Source organism: Vanacampus margaritifer, chromosome 10, assembly GCF_051991255.1.
Source record: "Vanacampus margaritifer isolate UIUO_Vmar chromosome 10, RoL_Vmar_1.0, whole genome shotgun sequence".
Lineage (NCBI taxonomy): Eukaryota > Metazoa > Chordata > Actinopteri > Syngnathiformes > Syngnathidae > Vanacampus > Vanacampus margaritifer.
The window spans coordinates 3,691,776-3,711,720 of NC_135441.1; the positions used below are offsets into that span (position 1 = coordinate 3,691,776).

The window sequence follows — 19,945 nt, forward strand, 5'->3', positions numbered from 1 at the left end:
TTCCATGGACACATGAACGGCACACAATGTGGGGCACATGAGGTCATGTGAATACTATCTATAAAAGGCCTTCAAACCCAAGAATCCCTACAGTGGGATCTCACTGGCTGTCTGCTACTGAATAGCATCCTCTGAAGCCTCTATTTTAACAAATCACTAAACCAAATACGTTGTTCACTAAATGTCCCACTCTGTTAATGTTTTCATCACATCTAAAGTGCAGTTTGAGGACAAGTGCATTTGACACGTTTGCCTGCATATTTAATAGTATGGGAAAAGATGGAGGTTCACATTCGTGAATAAGTGACAAACAAAGTTAGCTTGTGTGTATGTGTGTATAACGAGGGGGTGGTTGAGTGATTATTCATGGGTAAAACTGAAACAATGTCTCTCTTTTCCAGTTTGCATAATTCAGAAGCCTTCCCCATCCTGTTGCGTTGTCTTCCGCTTCACTTCATGTCTGTTTTAGAGACACTTTAGCCAACTGCATCCTCTACCTTTAAGACATTATTGTGCCGTGAACAAGATGGGAGGGAAGCATCATGCTCAATTTTGCTGAGTCCTTGTCAGAGCAAATCACAGTTCCATGTTTACTGCACCACCATCGTTTTATATTCTTTCCCAAAACACACTGCATTTTAATGACGGCCTGTCCTGCATACTAAGTGCACATTAAGCTAGCTCTGTGGGGGTGAGCCCGGCAATAAATCACAGTCACTTAAAGTAATACTCGTGAAATTTTAAAATCAACCAAAGCTGATGTTTCACTCAAAAGGTTTTGTGGGTGTGGGATAGAACATGCCTTTGAGTAGATGCTGTTATTTAGTTTCATTTGTGTGAATGTTGAATGTTTTGATAGCGGGGGCAATCAAGGTGGGTGGGGGTGAGATGCAGGAGGAGGAGAGTGCACTTTAAAGGGCTCACAGTAGGGTTGAAGACATGAGTTGGGATTCCGTTTCCTGAATAGTTTATTGTTATTGTAATTACAGATGAAGTAATGAGCAAAAAAAAATTGCAGGTGCTGAACAGTATATATATATATATATATACTGTTCACCATCCTGGTCGTCCTTTCTTTTTATGTTTTACTTTTTGAAAAGATTCACTTGCCTTAAGTAACACTTTGACAACATCTTCATACATATCAAGTATAGCATAATTTTTTGCTATTTACATCTCTACACAGCCTCCCTGAGCAATAAAATTTGCTTTAAAAAATTATCAGTATTCACAGAGTAAGAGAATATTTCCTCTCTCAAACGGAGCTCCACATAGAATATACCACTTTCACTGACAATTTATTTGCATACCAAATGGATTGTGATCTGCCGTTGAAAGCTCATAGAATATTTTCATGTCTACCAATGATTCATGTGCATCTGCTGTGCAGTGGTCCAACCACGAGGTGCTATGCCAAGCTTCACTGATGTATGAGAAACTATCTGCATTCAAGAAAGCTGTAGTTGACATTATAAAATCATTATCCTCACAAAACTGATGCAAATGATTAGCAAATACTGATGTCCTGTCTGCAGTATCTGAATTAAAATCACCAATAATAAACACATTAAAAAATGTATTATCCTGAACAAACAAATTTATAAATGGAAGCCTATAAGATACTCTGTTTCATTATTATGGCACTCATATGCCATGTACACATTTAAAATAAGGCATTCCTTACAATTTAGTGTTAGGTGAATTCTAATACACCAGTCCACTTTAAGTCTTACTATATTAATAAAGTCAATTTTCTTATTCAAAAGGATGGCAACCCCTCCAGGAACACACCCTCGTATTATGCCATCCCCGATGTCCACACAAGACTCTCCAGTCCCATGTGATAGATTACTTGGATTTTGTAATCTATTGCGTGTTCAATTAAATTATAAATGAGATCGATGAAGAAGTTTCTTGCAAGTTTTTTATTTTAAAAGCTTTCAAAAGACACACAGACAACCTCACTAAAAATGGTGTGCAGCTCCAGTGTGTGCTGGGATGAGAATCTGTAGCATCTTTATACAAAAGTTCTTACATTCAGACCCGCCTTTGCTCTCCTTTGAACCTTTATAGCAGAGATGTGACAAAAAAGGACTTCCAGACCAGAGTCTTTGATGTAGAGAGACTCTGGACCCTATAAGATTTTACGACAGGACGACCTGAGGAGCAGAAGCGCTCAGCACCTCAACATCCCCCCGATAAATAAACAGAAACTTTTAGCCCCCTCTGCTGTTCCGGGAACAGAGAGGAGACTTCAAACAGAGATGAGATCAAAGCAATCCTTATCACATCCTCTCCTACACATCTGGTGACTGAGTTAACATAGTAATATCTACTTCTACACATGTATAACTACATTGAAACAGTTGTAATATAAATTGAAACAGTTTAATGTCAACACATGAAAGTTCTGATTTACTGAATTCAAACCTTCCAAGTCCTGCTTAGTCAAAAATGTCTCTTGCAAACACAGCACGTCGCATTGACTCAACATGTGCTCCACAACAACCCTGCGAGCTATTGCCTCTGCACTCTGCCCTAAGCGCAGGCCACGGCAGTTGTGAGAGACAACTTTTAGGTCCATGCCGAGTTTACTCTGCCTCCGTGCAACAGGACAATGAAGCACCGCTTGTCTGCACTCTCATCCCAGCTCCATGAGAGCCAAGAGCTGTTTTGCTATGTGACTCAAAAAAAAAACGCCGCACATGAGTGCAGACTGGCCAGATCTCCAGGTTATACATCGCCTCCACTTCCTTGCACTCAGCTGTAACTTTGAACGAGGCAAATCTACCATTAGCATTGGACATCTTAAAGCATTTCACCTCCCGGCAAGTGTCTGTGCTTCCAAGTCAGGTGAGAATTTCAGCAGCAGCACTCTCCAGACTTTCCACACGGCGGCTCACATTTGCCGTGATCACATGGAGATCCGCGCACACATCTGCTTTGGCCTTTAGCGTGCTCCGCATGGCACATACATCCGCCTAAATCTGCTCCATTCTCTTGAGCAAGTTGTAAACATCCATGTTTGAGAAAATCACGGGGGGCAAGTCATCCAAGTAGTGGGATACAAATCGCGGGACATTTTCCCACATTCATTTAAAATTTTCAGGTAACTCTTGATGTTATTAACGTCCTTTTGGGCTCCCTTCTGCGAAATATTACGCTGCGTTGTTGGACACAGTTCAAATAAAACTTTCTTAGATGCCTCAATCCACTCGGTGTCAAATGCGTTTACCGCCAACAACACAATTTCATCTTGGCTCAAAGTCCTCAATTTTAAAATAAGAAAGCTTAAGAGCTTGTCCTCTACAATTACTTTACCATCCACAGTCTGATAGACTTCAGATTTAGGTCTTGTAAAAAGAGTTTGGGCACATTGTGCAGCACCAGCCGACATCTTGTCTGAATCAGTCGAATTGTTGTTGGTCAAGGTTCCTCTGAAAAATATATATTTTACTTTCATATACAGATACAATTTATTTACCCATTTCGAAATGGGAGACAGACTTGTCTATAGCTCCGGAATTTAAATTTTGGATTCAAGTATTGTTCACAAAACACTGCAGACACTTATTTTCATGATTTATGGTTATGCACTCCGGTTATGTATCTCTGGACTAAAGTCTTAGAAAAACTTTCTGCTATTTTGGACTGAAGGACACCTTTATCTCCAAACTTGTGTTTGCTAGGTGACCTAACAACAACTGACTTACCACGTTAACAATTTGAATCTACTCTCGTAGCCCTTACTATCGCTAAAATTCAATTCTTGTTAACTGGAAAAATAAACAAACTCTGAATATCGACCAATGGTCTAACCTCCTCAGAAATCACATTTTAATAAATATCTGCCTCGAATAAAAAACAAATATCAAAATTTATACAAACATGGTCTATTTATATAAAATTTTTTAATCTAAATCTGGTTACTTAATTCTGCCTGTTAGCGAGAGCCACCACATTGTGATCACTTATATTGCTGTTTCTGTATTTGGCAATTTGTAACTAATTGTTGTGTTTTTATAGTCAGGAACCCAGTTTCTGACAGCAGGATCGAGTAGACCACATCAAATGACACCTTACAGTCACCAACTCCTCAAGATTCACTTCCAATGACCACTAAGGGTTAATATTCGAAATCCCCGGAGGCCAGTGGTTTAATTTTAGAGGTGCTGTCCCCCCTGGCTGGGCGTGGGCGGCTCTGCCTCTGTTGGCTGCTCTCCCCGCCCGTCATTCCCCCCCCCCCACGCTGCTCTGCCACCGCCCCAAGCCCTTCTTGTCGTCTCCTCCTCCCGTCCCGTCCCCCTCCCCTGGGCCGGGAGCTCTATCCCTGACTCAGGGCGGCGGTGTTATGCCTGCCCCGCTCCAGTAAGCCTCCGAGCACCTCGGGTGAACCCCATTCTCCGGGGGGCGAGCCCTATCGCCCCGCCGTGCTGTCTCCATCTACCCGCCGGGGTCCCGTTGGGGGGTAGAGTGAGGTTGGTATGCGGGTGTGGTGGTGCGGTGGATGCGTGTGCCTCCTGCCCCCGCCGGTTTGGGTGAGGCCCCGCTGGTCGCTCCTCTTAACTCACTGCACTAGTTTTGCACTTTGCACTTTGTTAGTAGACACATAGGGGCACATAACACACACTTTGGAGGGATCAGATATGGTGGAGACACCGTCTTCGCCCTACAACTCCCCTTCAATTTGAATGCACCCCACAACTAGGAGGGGCAGGTGTGTCGGGGTGGGGAGCCATCGGTTGGGGCAGACCGCAGTATTAAGGTGGCTGTGGGCCGGTGGGGTGCCTAGTGGGCCTGCCGTGCCGTGGAAGCTGATGTCTGTGGAGCTCACTCTGCTTCATCTATCCTTCCTTCCTTTCCTCAGTCTTTCCTTTGGTCTCTTAAGATCTCCCTAATTGGTTGGAATTTAGATGTTTCTGGGGTTGGTGAAAGATTTTGTTTGGTAACCCGGTGGGTAGTAGGTGATGTCTGGTTGGTGCTAGATTTCACTTTTCTTTCTTTTCTTTGATCCTTCCTTGGGTCTCTTGACAACTTCATGACTAGCGGCATTCTGAAGTATTCGGTTTAGGTGCACGGTATGGGATTTTTAATAGGTTTTCGGTGAATTAATGAGCGCACACTCACACACACGCACATATGCACACACATGCATGCACACGCGCATAATCACCCACATTCAAAAAAAAAAGAAAGAGGAATGATGATGACATCGAATCGGTAAGATTACCGAATGAACAATACTGAACTCTCTCAGAAAAGAAAAGAAAAAGTCATTGCACATTACGCATTTCATCCAAAGGAGAGCAGAAAGACCATATTTCCATGCACAAATGAGGTGTCAACTGTCCCATATACTCAGAGCCGCCACTATTACACAGACAGAAAAAACAGAGGATTCCAAATGTGAGGTCTGGAAGAACCTGCAACCTGCAAGCGGGTTTGACCACTGGGGCCAAGTTAAAAGATCCATCAGTTGAGAACAATCCTCACGAGCATGAAGTGGCGTAGAAGACCAATTTATCTTAGGTGGTATGAAAAAGTTCGCCTTAGACAGAGGAACCTTATTCCCTGATTGGGTGACCAAACCCATCAAACAAATAGTCTGTACTGCAGACATATTGTAGGGCCATAGGGTCACGTGAGAAGAGGACTGTGGCAAATGAGAGCAAACATAGCAGTTAGTCATATTATCCCTATGTGCAGTGAAATTAACATAACGCCACCAGGAATTCAATTAGTATGTGTGTGTAACATTAACAACGGTAGTGTAATCAGGAAGCGGGTGCAGTAAGCCTCGGCGGACAATTTTATGGGGACCATCGGGACGACCTTGAGCATGTGGACAGTAGAGCCAAGAAAAAACATGAAGCAATGAAAACACAGTAGGCCAAATTTATGGCTAACCGCTTGGGGTAAACCTTGTGAGTCTGGGTCTCAGGCATTGTACGGAATTAAATGGACGAAGTGGTAATGTGATGTAAATGTGTCAATAAGCAACTGCTGGGTGAACAAAAATAAAATTAAATAAAAAAATAAAGAAATAAAAATGTGCATGTGATATACGTAGACGTAATGCACGCTGAGGTGCCTGTTGCTGTCACATGGTGAATCCCTGACAAGAGCTGAGACTTGACTCACGACGGGATGCAGCCTCAGGCACCGTCGAGTAATCCTTGTCTACAACGTAGGGTGGTGGCTTGGTACGCCACGGCTTCTTTGAGAACGCTGGACACCGACTGGTGGTGACTCCTTTAACTGATGTTGGGCTAAGCTGGTGTCGGCACGGATGAAACCAGTTTGCAGTGGCTGTCGTGGACCCAGGTGGCCCTCTCGGCAACCTTGACCGCTGTCTGTGTTGTGAGGAGGACCTGATAGGGACCTTGCCACCATCTGGACTGCCAATTCTTTCTACGGAAGTCCTTCACCAACACGTAGTCACCAGCTTGGAAAGTGTGCAGCGGGCCCAATGCCGGAGATGGAAGTGCAGCTGCCACTTGGCGTCTGACATTAGACAAAGCAGAGGACAGATTAGTACAATATGACAGCATGGCATCTTCACACAATGTTGTAGATGGCGGAGTTTTTTTTGGCGGTTTCAAACCAACATGAGGCGGGGCGGCAAAAAGCACTTCAAATGGGCTGAGCTTGGAGCGCGTCCGCTTCCTCATTCGCATGCACATCAACACTATTTGCAGGGCCATTGTCCAGGGGAGGCCTGTTTCCTCACAGCACTTTGATAGTTTAATTTTAAGTGTGGCATTTTCCCTCACCACAGCTGGCCTGGGTGGTATGAACAGTGTTTTGTGATGTTAATACCAAAATAATCTCCCACCTGTTTAATGGCCTTGTTTGCAAAATGTGTGCCACTGTCACTAGAAATTTTGGTGGGAATTCCCCATCTGGGAAAACATTCTCTCAACAAGGCTTTTGCCACTGCGTTAGCAGTTTGTGCCGATGTGGGAAAGGCCTCAACCCATTTAGACCATTACCAAACAGTTTTTTTTCCCCCTCTGATGGTGTGAGCTCAATGAAGTCTATCATGAGATGTTCAAATGGCAGTGTAGGTGGTGGATGTGCAGCCAACTGGAAGTTTAACCCCTCGCCTCACATTTTTTGTAGCACAAAACAGACAGGCTTCGCAGTGTTTTTGTGCGACTGTAGTAAAACCCTTTGTAAACCAGTGTGTATTAACAGCAGATAACATCCCCCCTTTAGACACATGGTCCAAACCATGTGTTAATTTAGCAAAGTAAGGGAAAAAATGCTTAAGAAGGCAAGGATTGCCATTCGGGCCTAGCCAAGTTTTAGTAGCAACCTCAAAGTGGGCCCCTGAAAATTTCCACATATTTTGCCATAATTTGCACTTTCCTTTTTGTGAATTTTGGTCCCTTTTTTTCTTGAATTTCTAGCGTTCTGATTCAGTTTTATTTTCACATTTCTTGAAAATTCGAAAAATGGGTGGATGGAAACCCAAATATTGTTGCACTGTTTGTACAATATGTTTGTGTTATTCATTGATCTTGCTCTTAATTAATATACATATTATACTGTACATGTGTCGTTATAGAAGTGTGGTTATTTTATTTATTTATTTTTTTAAGTGCCTTTAATTGCTATAATAACATGCCAAAGGTGGTTTTCTATAATGAGGACTTCACCGCGATGGTGGTGGATTTACTGTATTGTATCAACTGGCAGCGGCCGACTGCTCGCTTATAACTGGAGAATAGGTGTGTCCAGTGGCGTCTCTTGGTGCATGACTTATATGGCCAATCAGATGACAGTAAGATCACGTCATCCTGCCTTCTAGAAGCAGGTTGGAAGAGGTTTTGAGGAGCAGTTCCATTGTTACTGCACGGCTGTTCGGGGCAAGAACAATGGAAAAATGGAAAAAAAGGTTATGAGAATAGGTGACTTCCATTTCAATTCCTTTTCTATGTTCTGTTTTTGTTCCTCTTCTCGTGGGATTGTTTGTTTACGTAACCTCAAAGAGTTTTTTTTTTGTTAATTGACAAATGTGGATGCTGACCAGTTTGCAAGGGAATGTGTCCCACTTTAAATGTTTAACTGTTCTTCTCTTCTCATCCATTAGGCTTGTGCAGATGTGGTTACATTTTTGTCTGTAGATTCCCAAAATGTAAAACTGCGGCAAAGTTTGTTTCTCTGTGATTATTCCTGACTGTGGATGATGGAAATAATGAGCAGCTAGTAGATAGATGGTTGGATTGATTGATTTGCTACTGAATCCCACTGTGTACATCTCCTTTGAAAGCTAATAATACCTAAATCACTATGTGCTGCAAGTCTGTCAAGGTATTCAAACAATGTTTGAGGAAAAACTGATAATTCCTGGACAAATACGAACAGTGGAATGAATTTCTTTTCTTATTGTATTTCTTCCAGAATCAAGCCCAGTGTTGCTGTGCTGTGGCTGAGCTCTGCAGTCAGCACAGGCATTTAATTGCCTGTCACATGAAAAGCTTCGTCTTTTGTCTCCTTGGATTAAGGGGAGATCAATACTGACAACAGAGAGAACAAAGTGTGTATGCACATGTTTTTATATGAGGGGAGACAAATAAGCAGGAATACCTGCGTGTAAAGAGACACTTTGAAGGAAGCAGCAGCATTACTCTTGTCACCTGGAGTGCATTGAGAGAGTTTATGAACACATGACAAATATTTTACAACACACGTGTAATCTGACATTTGCGAGCTATACGCACTGCCTGCAGTGATGCAAAGTCCTGGGTTTAAATGTGGGCGGACTCTAGCTGGAAGGCATCATTAAGTTTTAATTCCTTTCTGTATCCCATGTCTATAATAGGGAATTTATTTTTCTTAGTGCACTGGAGTAGAAATAATTTGATTTCAAAATCATTTTATCCTGACTCTATCCTGTGTTTTTCAGTGTGTTTCCCAATATTTAAGGTCTCTTTTCCGTCAGTCTGTTTGGAGAGAAACTGTGCACCATTCTGAACACATTTCATGTTGCTGCTAATAGTATAAGCCTGTTAATGATTTTAACTATGTACATTAGACGTGGAAATTTTTGTCTCATAATTTGATACGATTCCGATTTTTGGGTCTGTGACTCGATTCAGAATTGATTTTCGATTCAGAACGATTTTAGTGACAACGATTTCTGCTTCAATTTATTTTAATATTTATTTAGATGTGCAAAGAATCGTCATGATCTACTTCAGTCTGACTCGCTAATGCTAATTAGCGCGCTACTCATGGCACTTTTGTCACTCAAAAGAACGGCTATTCATACAAAATGCTTAGGAAAGGTATACAGCGAAGCATCTTAACATTACTCACCGACATATGCTCTTCATGTGCTGCAAAAAAAATAAAAAATATTGGAATAACTTGATCGTGACTTTTTCCTTCTACTCTCTAATTTGGCTAAAACTTAACAATGTATCCATACGTGTGGAATCACACTGCCCCTAAGTGGCCAAATCGTGTAAAACATGAGCAGCACTCCCAATAAAGGCACACGCAAACAAGGGCAAGACAGTATAAAATAATTGAAGTAAAATCGATTTTGGGGCATTTAAAATCAATTCTGAAACATACTAAATGAGAATTGCGCTTCTTATGATTATTATGTGCATACATAATAAAATAAATCACTGTTATGCTCTTTTAAAATGTTTGTGCTTTAAATTACATATTTTCTTAAAATTAACACACATCATAATTATTAAGATACTAAAATAGATAACGTACCATCTGATGGCCATGTCAAGCAGAGCCACAAGCTGCTGTCTATTGATTGGTACTGAAAAGGAAATTTGATTCCCAGCATACAATCCGGGAACTCCTCTGTAGCATTGATCTTCTAAAGAGGGCAGTATTTGTCTCCCACCACTTGTGTGTGATTTTCTGTCAGCCTATATCGTTCAGTATGTCTTTCTGTGTAATATTAGAAATAGAATCAAACCACTAAAAATAATATAGTCCATAGGAAAAATGTCGTATGTCGTAAAATATTTTAACTGTTATTTTGTTTGCTCCGTTTTCTGTAAGTGAACAATATCGACTGTGCTTACCGTACATGCATTTAAATATATCAGTGACAAAATCAATTTTGATGAAGTTGAGGAGGCTTACTTTCTCTTCAGACATCATCTGGCTGGCTCTAAATGTGTCTGCAAGCTAAAGCTCCACTGCTGCAGCCTCAACTGGCTTCTTTGAAAAGGGTGCTGAAAGGCCACAACCCAAACACATCATTTTATGATCGACTTGGAATCATATGGTGCCATCATATCAAATTCAGTGATTATTCTGCTTTGCTATAAGCAAAGCAAAGCAAAGCTGTGCAGGCCTGCTTAGAGTTTTACAGAAATTACTGAGTTTGTCACCACTGTCAGAAAACCCCCCGCTAAATTTGTACCTTTTAGGGTCCAGTGGCTTGTCACTGGGGCAGTACCCTGATGGGTAAAAATATTGTACCCCTTAAAGGGATACTTTATTTATTTTGCCATTTTCAGCAGAAAAAAAGTTAGTAATTTGTCTATAATTAATTTGATAACATAATAATAATAATTTTATGTACATTTAATAACTTTAAAAATTATGTTAAAAGGAATCTAGCATGCCGCCATGTTTGTCGTACATGTCACTGGATAAACCGGATGTAAACGTCGCTAGTGTGTAAACGCTGGACAATGGAAGCACTATGAAACGCAGCTACACTGACTGGAGTGCTTCTTTTTGCGTCAAACCCGGAAGGATTAAGCCCTATAGCTTCGAGCCAACACGACAAAATAACCCTACCGAATGACATTCTACCTTGGATGTAAACGTTGTGACGCCAGATGGTCTTTTCGGGCACAAAATAAACTAACGAACGAGTGAATCAGGTGGTGGGTGAAGGGTGCTCGTGCGGGAGCTGCACGGGAATGGACAATCCGCTAATGAATATGTGTTGTCTGGAAATGAAAGAACTCGAGGATCGGTTCCTTGCGGACTGCATCCTGGAACATCCGACATTGAAAACGGGCATACTAAATAAAGACATTCCCAGGATAGCTTTGGTTGGAATGAAAGATGCGAAGAAGAAAAGTCTGGATGAGCCAATATCCAACAGGTAAATACACAGCCCGAACAATGCAAAACATGTATATTTTTATCAACTTTCGCAATATACAGTAGATAGATAGATAGATAATTTATTTTACTTGCAGAACATATATCGATTAGCAGCATATCTGCAATTTACTTGGTAGGCTTACCAGCAGATGCAGTGGCTGTTAGTAGGAGGAACTACCCCAGCGATGACAACCAGTATGTGGGATTCAGAGAGGCTGTGGATGTGGAAGATGATGATGTCTTCCCGGTCTAAATTGTAGCACATCACAATCTGTAAACAATCTGCAATATTTTTTGGTGAATACACACTCAACAGAAGTAAATGCATACCGTACAGATTTGAAAAAAAAAAAAAAATTGTAAAATACACTGTGGATGTGGAAGATGATGATGTCTTCCCGGTCTAAATTGTAGCACATCACAATCTGTAAACAATCTGCAATATTTTTTTGTGAATACACACTCAACAGAAGTAAATGCATACCGTACAGATTTGATTAAAAAAATTTAAAATTGTAAAATACACTTACACTGGTAAAATAAGTTCAGTAAAATACACGTTCAATGGTGAAATAAGTTCAAACAATGTCATTTTAAAGTCAAATGAATAGTAGAACATAAAATTGATCATTGAACTTGACATGACACATTTTGAAATGTGAAGGCAAAAGTTACTTGTGGGACAAATTCAAAGAATATGCAAATATAGATTGTAGAACAGAAAACACATATTTGGAGATCTGGGTAATCAATGCTTACTGAAAACACTATTTCAGATTTACATGGCTAACACTCTCATTGTTCTTTTTTTACATATAAATCTGGTGTTCAAGTGTGCCAGTTTGATAACTTCATCCTTCTTTGGCCTTGTGACTGGAGCAATGTTGTGGTTCACATTGGGAAGTTTAGCACGCTTCTTCTGCAATGAGAGCATTTTCATCAGCACCAAATCTCTCATCAAATCTCCACGATACTTCAATCACAAGTACTTCTCCTCTTTGATGATTTTGGCAACCCACTTTCAGTTGTGGCTCAGGGACTTCGGATAAACTATGTTATATCGTGGCAGCCCAGTTTTTGTTGTGATGGCTTGCCGCCGCCCAACATGATAATTATGGTCTATTGCTGCCAACTGTGTCCGACAGACCATTCCTTCATACCTGAAATGCTGCCTCTATGGAGCATACTTGGTAATGAGACTATGGTAAACTTCAATTTACCAGTATGTCAGTACTTTGTCACGTTTGAGGTCAGTCGTGGGTCGAGCACTACCTTCTTTAGAGCTTCATGTGCTGGAGAACCGACAACTAACCAAGCCTTTTAATCGTTTGTCATCGTTGGAGAGTGGAGCGTGCTCACAGGCATGGATTTTTTTTTTTTGTCATGCCACAAGTGGATATTTGCCGTGTGATACACAATTGAGCTCCATCTCTCCAGCAGCAGTTTGGCATCATCTTCGCAAGTCATTGAACACCACCACAGATGATTGCTGATTAACTGGATCTATAATCTTAAGTCCTGTTATTCATTTTTTGCTTTGAAACACAGTTTTTGTATGACACCTTTTGCAAGATGCCATACATCATACTAATGGATTACTTCACTGTATTCAGTCCTCATGATCTTAGCAATACTGAAGTGACGGTCGGTTACCAAGATTCCCAGTGGCGTACACAGATATTTTGGGGGGCAAATGCTCCGGGGGGGGGAAAAGGGCACTTTTGTGCACAAGGAATATACCTTACTGACAATACCGAGATGACCTCACAAGTCAAGATGGCCGTCAATTTGGTGAACAAAATCTATTTGCTCATTGAAAAGTGTTGTATTTTGGATTGTTATAATTTGATTTGTGAGGATTATTTTGATTTCAAAATGTGATGAGATGTCGTTTGTATGATAGTCACAGGAAAAAGCATTACAATCTACCATTTGTTTTCACCGTATACAGGAAGCATTTGCATTGTGTTGCATTGGAGACATATCAGAAATGCCCGGATGTTCAGAAATGTCAATAGAAGTTTTTAAATAAATATTACACACACATATTAATAATCAATAACACCCCACAAGCTAGTTTCAATAACAGCCTATTAGGTCAACATGACTGCAAGACTTGTAGCCTCGAAGTAACTTACAGGTATGGTTTGTACTAAATAATAGCTAATAATTTAGCTAATAATAGCTTCATGTCTGCTGATTTAGTAAAAACTACTTAAAAAAAAGATTGTTCAATACAATTAACCTTAAGGAGCAAATCAATATTAAAATGGGATCTTTAAAAGGTGATATACTTTAGTTACCATGACTCTCTCTGTCCTCCGAGTCTGACCTTTTATCTTCATGTGTCTTTGATTTCATCCAAGAGAGCATAGTGACTTGACTGCTTGCTGTAGTTCCTCTTCTTTTACCCTTTTCAGCCTCTCCTTTCTAGGCATTATGCTACAATTACTAAATACATTTTTACTAATTGTAACCAAACAGACCAATGGCATAAGAACGTATAAGACTGACTGTTGTCATTACAAGAAGGCAAAAGGGTATTTTTCACAGGCAATTGACAATTTCAAACATCAGGGCATTTCTGATATTTCCACAATGCAACTCAATGCAAATGCTTCGATCACCAATGAAGTATTGGATTGTTTTTGCCTGTGGCTACTAGCATAATACAAACCAGACACAAACAACAGTTCATCACATTTTGAAGTCAAAATAATCCCCACAAATAAAATTACAATGATCCAAAATCCAATGCTTTTCAATGAACGGATCACAGAGAGCTTCCTTTCACTGTCATTAGTCTTACTGTGTGGTGGTTACCACGTTATCTATTATTGAATTAGCATAGAGCATTTTAAACTAGTGTGGCTAATAGCTAATTTATGCTCAGTTGTTGTTGTTGTACAGAACTGTATGAGACATGCTACTTCACAACAAAATGATTATAGGTAGGCAATAGAGGGCAAACAATACAATTTTACTGGATTCACAACACAGTTACCTGGCTGGGGTGGAGCAGCAGGGGAAGGAGATGCGTGTGTGTGTCTGTCTCACACTGCGACTGTGGGTAATTAGCGTTCACGTGACAAAGGAAGCGAGCGAGCAAGCAAGAGAGCTAGGTCGGGTTTAGATTGTTTTTTTTTTCCACACGTGATTAATCATGCAGCTTTTCTAAAAGATTGCAAAAAAATATTGACTTGTCCTCAGTAAAGTGTTTATTTAAAACAAAAAAAAGAAAACAAAAACACAAACTTTCCAAAGGGCACTTTTTTGTGAGAGGGCAGAGGGGCAAGGGTGTGAGAACCACTAGGGTCTACCTGTGCACGCCAGTGAAAATTCTGATGCTGATGTTTTCCTCTTTTAGTGTAGTCAGACCAATTGGTCTAATTGGTTCCATGGCATTGGAATTCTTCACCGTAGGATCTGCAACATTGGCAATGTGAAAGATCACAACAAAACCAAATTCACCTTCCATGAGAGTGTACGTCCCTTATTTTGCACAATATCCTCGGCTGTCGCACCGACCATCTCCACACAACATTATTTTCTGTTCACCACTCAAGCCATCCAGCAAGGCAGCATGGACAGCCATGTCTCATTCACCACAGGGAATAAATATTTTTTTCTGCAAGCTATAGAACCTAGTCTCACTAATAATCGGCATATTAAGATGGTCAGCGATATCAAACATTGTTGTGTAGGTGTTTCCAGAATAGATGATTGCTGCTGAAAATAGTAAATTTCCAGCATCCATCTTGTTTAGCAATGGTTGTGAAGACCAATAATTTTTTGGGTGTTCACAATCACTCTGTATCCAGAGATGTGTCTCTGCAATTCCACAACTTCAGATGAGCAACCTTTAATTCTACAGGTTTTGAAAAGTTCCAAGAGAGGACCTTCAGAAACTATATTTAATCCGATCTGCAACATTGTCTTGTACGAAGTCCTTCCAAACGAATAAATCATCTTCATCACTGAGATCTGAATCAGATTCTGTATCAGAGTCGTTAATCTGTGAGGGCACACAGATTTGTGGGTTGTGACATCACGATGATGTAAACAAAAGTTTACGTGAATGAAGGCTGTGTATTTACCGTGTGTATTTATGTATAACAGAATGAATTTTGTGAGGCAATGCAGGACACTGTTACCTGGGCTGTTTATCAATGGTTTGTATCCGGACGAAATATTACTAATAGAGTGCACCGCAGCAAGAAAAGCGGGAGAGAACACAAATGTTTGTCGCACACGCAGATAATAATGACACAATATACATCCTATACGTTTTTTCTTAAAATAAGATTATGAACATGGCGAGTTTGTGAAGTATAAACAACTTACGAACTAATAAAACATAACGTCCCGGTCCCCCTTGCACCTGATGATGTTCACACTCAAATTAATTATGAAATCAAACTTAGTCCGTGCAGTATAAGAACTTTTTTTCCCCTCAAACATGCCTACTGAAGGACTTTTAATCTTTTGTGACAAGCAACACCTGGTTGTAATCTTGTGTGTGTGCGTAGCAGGGCCTTCTGATGCTAATCTGTTGGTGCCAGTTGGATTCCTGATGAGCGGACGGATATGGAGGTCTAGATGTTATCTACAGGCCACTATCCATATTATTTTATATGATTAGGTCTGCTTTTTATAGTTGAATATGGAGTAATAATTGTTTTTTTGATAAAGAATTTTCATTTTTTATTTTTCCCTCTGCCTCTCTGGTAACTCAGTCGTAGGCGTGAAAATGATTTAACCTTTGTTCTCTCTCTGAGTTCCATTCCAGAATTTGGTGTCGGCCATTTTGAGGGGCATTCCTGAGGCTCTGGACCCCATGTGGGCGCTGACTGGTAGTTGTCACATTTTAAGCATAATTTGAGGTAACATGTAATGAAGAAGAAGTCTATGGTAGACATATGCGTAAATATAGTAATACTATTTGCTATAGTGTAGTGAACAAATTTAAATAACTACAAAATAAATAAATAAATAAAAATAAAAAATGAAATACAATAAGCAGATAGTGCTCTCTTGCTACGATCTCATCTCCCTCTGTCTATTACGAGTGTATAATGTGTCAAGCAGGTTCAATCATTGGCCAGAGGTGTTTTTCTTGGGTGACACGACAACGTGCTGGATTGGGCTGAGGTCCACGAATATGGACAGTTATCTACTGCATCTGCTTGGTGTGATGAGTGGCCGGCAAACTACACGTGGCTACGAGGAATGGGGGACTTGCTGCAACAAGGAAGTACACTGTATATCTGCTCGCCCTGTGACTGTTCAATGATTCTTATGCAGTGTTTAAGCATAATGTCCATCAAACTTTTTGAGCAGACATATAGGGTTCATCACAGCCGTCTTGATGAACTGTCAGGGGATTTCCAATGACCCAGGCCCGCTTTGAACTTTGCCCTGCGCAGCTGCTGCCATCTGCTGGACAGGAATGGATATTGACTCCAGTTGTTGACTCAAAGCTCTCTGATCATCTGAGTTTTGCCCCTCAGGTCGTATTTTGGTCCGATTGTGTACATTTGCACTGTGTCAGAACAGGAGATGTGATCTATAGCAACGCAGTTTCGGAAATTGAAAATGACATATGTGAATATGTGATTTGTGAAAAAATTTCAATCTTAATTACTCTATTTCCGTTATTTGATGCTTGTTGGATTTGGTCTTCTAAATTTTGCCCATTTTTCTTTTTAAGTTCCAGCTTCTGGATTGGGACTCATAGATGTGGAACACCTACGTCGAATTTGCTGGTTAATTTTTGATTAAGCTCACAGAACTGTGATCTAATGGATCCCACGGGGGTTGCTCTCTGCAATGTTCCCTGCTGTGTTTTACAAGCCCCCACTACTCTGGAGAAGAGGTGGGGTTAATTAGCATTTTAAGAATACTTTTTGGTTTGTTTAAAGTAGGAATTTTGTCTTGTTTTACCTCTGATCTTTTACTAGTTGAGGTGGCAGATATTTGGAAGATTTGTAACCTGCAATAGGTTAATGAGGTTGTCTTAACTCTATTTCTCTTCTTTTCCTGACTCTAAAAGTCCTCCGCTGCAGTATCTCAATTTACATCTGCTTGCGTTTTTTTCTCTCACTTTGTGTTGTCTTGGCTAGGCTCTAATTTGCATCACAAACGCCTGCCTCAAAGGCTTTTGTCTTTTATGACTTACTGTAGCTCAGCCGGATCTGCCCTCCTGTGGTTTTTGGTGTTGGCTAAATTGCCCCAATTTGAGACTTCTTGTCTACAGGACACAATGTCTCTGTTTTTTTCCTCTTTGAAGCAGCATCTGTTCACTGCTACAGCTTTCACATATGTGTCTGTAAAGATCAAACTTGATCTTTATCAGATGGGGGAGGTGACTGGTCAGTCTGTGTGTATCGTCACAAAGGAAGGTTTGCACACAAACAGTTCATGTTGAATTAAATAAATGTAGAACTATAAGTGAGTCTGAATGTGATAATTCCACAGTCTGGTGTGAGAATGAATGAATTCACAGGAGGAGAATTGAGGTGATCGGAGTTTGACTTGGAGGACAAGTAAGTTTCGGCAAAGACGACACTTATGGCGGAATTAAGGTTAACAATCGCTCCTCAGAGTGTTCACGTGTCCGGCCGGCCGTGATGATGTTGTTTATTTATATGGTTTACACTGATATAATAAAAAACAGCGTCAAAAATACAGACATTTGCTGGTTCTTTTAATGTATGAATAAAAGCACATTCATGCTAAATCTACAACAGTAAATATCATGGTAAAATATTTGATTAATCATTATATACCATCATAAGGGTTTCCTAGGAATATTGGATCAGACAATAGAACCCATTTCAAAAACAAAACTTTATAAGATATAGAAAAGGCATTGGGATTAAAACATATTTGATTTAGTATATTATCCCTAATCCCAAAGACAGAGTAAGAAAAAAAATAGAAATATTAATTGGTTTAAAGTTTTAATTGGCTACAAGATTTTCATTGTTGTATTAATGAATGTGCAAATGTCATTAAACTGATTATGTTTGAATGTCACAATAAACAGAACTTTTCCCGGGTCCAACAGCACGTTTCAAGTCCTACAACTTAAACAATTAACTTTTACTAACTCCCAACTAACAAAAACTACCAGGTGCTCTTTCCAAAGTAAAGAATGGAGAATATGTATGTTATAAGTGACTAAATGAAAATGTTTTGCATACAGATTGGTGAAGGAGAGGTCGATCTGGTTTACTGCTCGTAAAGGGAGGAGGACATCACTCCACATCACCCACAAATGGTCCACAACGGCCCGTCGGATCCTTCCCAGGCTCATCAATCACATCACCTGACCCCCGACCTGGGGAAAACAAGCTGCAGACCCAGATGCCCGGCTGTCTGTTCGAGGAGGATGCTGTTCGAGGAGATTGATGTCAAGTGCTTTTTCGAGGCACTATTCCACAAATGAGTCGCATTCTGGGAAGATAATCCCGGTGTCCAATCTTTAGATCTCTGGCAGTTGACCAGGGTTCTAAAACAAAACTGATCATTCAACAAAGACCTTCATCACGAGATGGCTTCGAGGCACGGACACATCTGCTATTGTATCGTGACACTTTTTGTTGAATATAACCACAACACATCGTGTTATGTATCATATATGATATGCTTATTCCACTGACATTTTTTAATGAATCAAATTGTTCTTTAATGCCATATGACTGCTAAACTACCCCCTCTCCTGCTACACTTATTTCTAAACTCCACACACAAACATTGCTTTAGGTTGCAACAGTCATTTGCGACGATCAAGATCCGCGCTGGACTTTCTCTCTGAAGTGTTTTTTAATGTTTATCTTGTGTGTTGGGCTTTTTCAAGGATGGGGGAGGCGAATGTGTTAATTAGTCCCTTTGTGCTTTACAACTAGCCAGGAAGTCTCCTCTGAAAACGACTCAACTCTTATATTATACTTGTGTTTTTCCATCTTGGGACAAAGAGAGGAAGGGCATGGTATGACATCATGTGACTATGGGAGGAACTTTGTAGGACAAAGGAATATTACCCACAGATGGGGGTGGGGGCTTCACAGTTTGAGAGACAATATGGAGCGAGTAGGCTCATATTCTCCTGTCCACGAATTCGTGAATAAATCTACAAGAAAATGCCTGAATTCACTGATCTCATTGTATGTTTTATTAATCAATGGCATGAACACGCGAATGGTAAGAATTCCTCATCCTTCACTACCTTTCTCTTTAATTTGGCCTCTCTTCTCCAAGATCTTGCAGTGGCAGCCACTAGACGTCGATTTGTGCCGGCTGTTGGTGAGAGTGAAGGCTCTGTGTTGCTAGCAGAAGTAGCCGCCAGAGATCCCCCATCGACTGGATCAATTCCCACTACTGGTTCTTTAAAGACACTCGGCACTGCGTTGGGCTTTAATGTGAGGCGCGTGGTGAACCCCATCTCAAATTGTAAAATATTTTCGAAGTCCTCACGCCTGAAATGTTCGCACACACGAGCCTGCTTGTCCTTGCCGGGAGGTCGACAGCACTTGGCAAGCCATTGCCTATGCAAGTAACCTTTTTTCGGGATAACATGCCAGTGTGCACCTCGTGGGTTACTCCTTGACAAAACCTTGCAAAATTTTGCAATACAGTAAGGCATAGCTGATGTTTGTGTCCTGCTCGTCCTTATTTCTGCTTATGCTTGTGTCCTGCTCGTCCTTATTTCTGCTTGAACTACTATTTGCCAGGCGAGTATACACACTTGTTTACGTCACCACTTGGGGGCGTTCCAACATGGACGTCACCACTTGGGGGCGTTCCAACATGGACGTGGATGTTGAAAATGTTGCCAAAA

The 19,945-nt window shown here is 40.7% G+C and overlaps 1 long non-coding RNA gene across 2 annotated transcripts; it reads left to right on the forward strand.

Annotated features, from left to right (window-relative positions):
* The first annotated feature begins 10,680 nt into the window (after nt 1–10,680).
* LOC144059620 (uncharacterized) lies at nt 10,681–19,256 on the forward strand. Of its 2 annotated transcripts, XR_013295697.1 has the most exons (3): nt 10,681–11,101; nt 15,882–15,956; nt 16,192–19,256. It is a non-coding gene; the product is annotated as an uncharacterized LOC144059620 (long non-coding RNA). The 2 variants fall into 2 exon arrangements; XR_013295696.1 differs by lacking the exon at nt 10,681–11,101 and having other exon boundaries at nt 11,272–15,956.
* Nucleotides 19,257–19,945: the final 689 nt, after the last annotated feature.